Here is a 3,323-nt window from a genome sequence, read left to right as displayed (position 1 = left end):
TCATTCAAGGCGCACATGCACGCATTTGATTTTACCATGTGTTTACCCTGCTTACTGTAAATCGCCTGACAGAAACCTCTGAGTTTAAGTGAGAGACATTGTTAATGTTTGTTTTACTTGTTCACCATAGTTACAGCTATTGTCAAATAGCAGTCAGAATAACCTAACCTAACTTTTTGGTTCACAGCCAGAAACTCTTTATTGGCGATTGTGAGGTTCATTATAGTATTTGTTTTGGTTCATGGTGCAGCTAGAGCAAGCTATATTAGACGGCAAACAACACTAATTGTTTACAGGCAGTAAAGTTAGTCAATGACAACAGAGATGCTTATCAAACGTAACAGAACTGCAACGTTTGTGAGTTTTCATCAAGCGCCGGAGGTCAATGTGCAAGAAGTGATCATGCATTGTTACACTAGATAAACATTAAGCCAACATTAAAGTGGTTTGAATACAGTGATACTAAAGGTGAGTATCCTTCTACAGATGTACTGCTAGTCATATACTGTACTACTAGCCATAACAACCATGTGTTTCCTGAGCCATCTTTGTATTCAAGTAGTGCATGACATAATGGTACAGGTGTGTACAGGCTCAGTGACATCAGCCAAGCAGAAGAAAAGAATAAGTGTTTGTTGGAACGCCCGGCCAAATTTGTCCCAGGAACATCACAACGTCACTTTTATTCATTTCAGTTCAAAGTCCCGATCCGATCACTATATACTATACACTATACATAGGTATAACATAAGGATAATAATCATATACACCCGTAAAGAGTTGATGTCAGTGGAACATATCTTATTTGGAACCTTCCTACCCCATCATAAATCATAAGATTATTATTTTTGTCAATAAAAGCATCAATCAACCAAACAAGGAATAAAACAATCCTCTCTGTACTCTTTCCTGGATGCTAATAACTTTCTCCATCAGTTCCTGTAAGTTCTACCAGCTCACGGTGGCTCCATCTATTCTCCCTGGAGCTCCGTCCCTCTAGAGACACAGTCATTCTCATCTACATCTCTCCCTCTCTAACTCTGTCTCTCCTCTCTCTTATGTCAAGCTTCTGATGTTCTCTTTCTCTGTGTAGTGCCTCTCCTTCTTGTCTCTGTGTTTTCTTTAGTCACACCGGCTTGTTCTTTTTTAGAAGCATCTTTGCATTTCTTCTCTGCCTGTTTCTTCCCACCTGCCTGCAAGCCAAGGCTGTCTACTCTCTAGTCTGTTCACATTTATTCATCAGCATGAAAGTTAGATCTTTTTCCATCTCTCTCTCTCACCATTCCTTCATGTGTCTTATTTACTCTCAGCTCTTACTTTGCGGCAGATAACATACTGTACACATTCTCTACTGATCATATCTACTGATAACAATCTCTCGCTCTCTCGCGCACGCGCGCACACACACACACACACACACACACACACACACACACACACACACACACACACACACACACACACACACACACACACACACACACACACACACACACACACACACAATGTGCTAGCATCTAGTTTTATGTTCTTTGTGCTTGTGTTCAGCAGTAGCGGCATGGTGCTGCCCGTCCAGGGGCTGGCACTGCATTTCCTTATCACCAAAGTGCTGATAGTTGGAAAGCAGGCAATGTCCCAGTGAGAGCATTAATGATTGATAAACTGTTTTCATCAACGCATTCACCGACCCGGGCAGTGCCACCGCACGACTACTCTGTCTGTGTGTGTGTGTGTGTGTGTGTGTGTGTGTGTGTGTGTGTGTGTGTGTGTGTGTGTGTGTGCGTGTGCGTGTGCGTAACAGAGAGAGCAACTAAACAGGAATACATCAGAAGATGAGAGAAGTCACACTCACACACAAAGACGTTATGTGTGAGAAAGCACACAGCCATACACTATAACCCACCACGTGCACAACTGCACATGCACGCACACGCGCGCACGCACACACACACACACACACACACACACACACACACACACACACACACACACACACACACACACACACACACACACACACACACACACACACACACACACACACACACACACACACACACACACACACACACACACACACACACACACACACACACACACACACACACACACACACACTTTGTAAGGAGCTTGCACTCTAAAACCAGGCCATTGACAGGGGAGCAAAAAAGGACCAGGTGTGTTGACAAACTTCACACACCATAACTGTCCATTTACCCATTCACTCTATCTCACACACACACACACACACACACACACACACACACACACACACACACACACACACACACACACACACACACACACACACACACACACACACACACACACACACACAACACACAGTCTCTTGCAGTCACTCAGGCAGAGGAACAACAATAACACACAGTACCTAGGTATTGTCCTCACCTTTACTGTGGTGTAGCTGTCTCCCCAAATGTAAAACACTCGGTTTATTCCCTATGGGTTCAAAAAGAGGCTAAATATGTCCCTTAAGGAAAAAGCCCATGCATGTGTGTGAATCCTGGCATCAGTGTATGGACTCCGAGACACGTCTCCTATACTCCGGCACAGTGGTAGACTCCACACACACATACACACACATTCTCACACACTCTCTCGCTCTCGCATGCCTAGACCACACTGACTGGGGAGGGAGAGAGTGTGTGTTTGCGACGGTGCGTTTGAGCCCGCCCACTTCTCTCTGTTTCACCTCCCTTTCCCTTAAACACACCCACCACATACTCCTCCCTCCTCCTTCTCGTGTATTTCTGTCTCTCTCTCTCTCTCTCTCTCTCTCTCTCTCTCTCTCTCTCTCTCTCTCTCTCTCTCCAATTCCACCTCCCTAGGCTTGCTGACTGCCAGGCAGTGTGAATGCTGGGTTTGTGCCCGTAAACCCATAACTGTCCCCTGTCTGTGTTTTAATTGCTCGCTCTCTGGACCCTGAGTTCCAAGTGTGTATACGCATGCGTGCGAACATATACATACAAATACTGTAGCATTACATATGCAGTAGCCTGCACACACACACACACACACACACACACACACACACACACACACACACACACACACAAGCATTCACAGACACACCTACACATAAACTATACGCACAGAAATAAAGACGGACATTATGTCTACAATTCCAGGTTCAAACAAAACAAACTCGGCTGTGGTGTGTCAAAACACCTTAATTATAGAATCCTAAAAAAGCACTGTGAAACTGTGAAACAAGGACTTGTGTTAACAGGCGTTCTGGTAAATATGTTACATACCGTATGTCACCAATACAATCAAACACTCATGACAAAATTGCTGATGAT

The 3,323-nt window shown here is 44.4% G+C and overlaps 1 protein-coding gene across 2 annotated transcripts in view; it reads right to left on the bottom strand.

Moving 5' to 3' along the window:
• Window positions 1-2,628, bottom strand: part of LOC308326749 (rho guanine nucleotide exchange factor TIAM1-like) — an 82,929-nt gene extending 80,301 nt beyond the window's left edge. For both annotated transcript variants that reach the window (XM_080779768.1, XM_080779767.1), the window contains exon 1: window positions 2,410-2,628. The gene's annotated coding sequence lies outside the window, so the exon portion shown is untranslated. The remainder of the gene's footprint in view (window positions 1-2,409) is intronic.
• Between the last annotated feature and the right edge of the window lie 695 nt (window positions 2,629-3,323).

Source organism: Protomyctophum bolini, assembly GCF_963924005.1.
Source record: "Protomyctophum bolini genome assembly, chromosome: 13".
Classification (NCBI taxonomy): domain Eukaryota; kingdom Metazoa; phylum Chordata; class Actinopteri; order Myctophiformes; family Myctophidae; genus Protomyctophum; species Protomyctophum bolini.
Note: the sequence above shows the minus strand (reverse complement) of the source record. Positions and strands in the feature narration are given on the sequence as shown.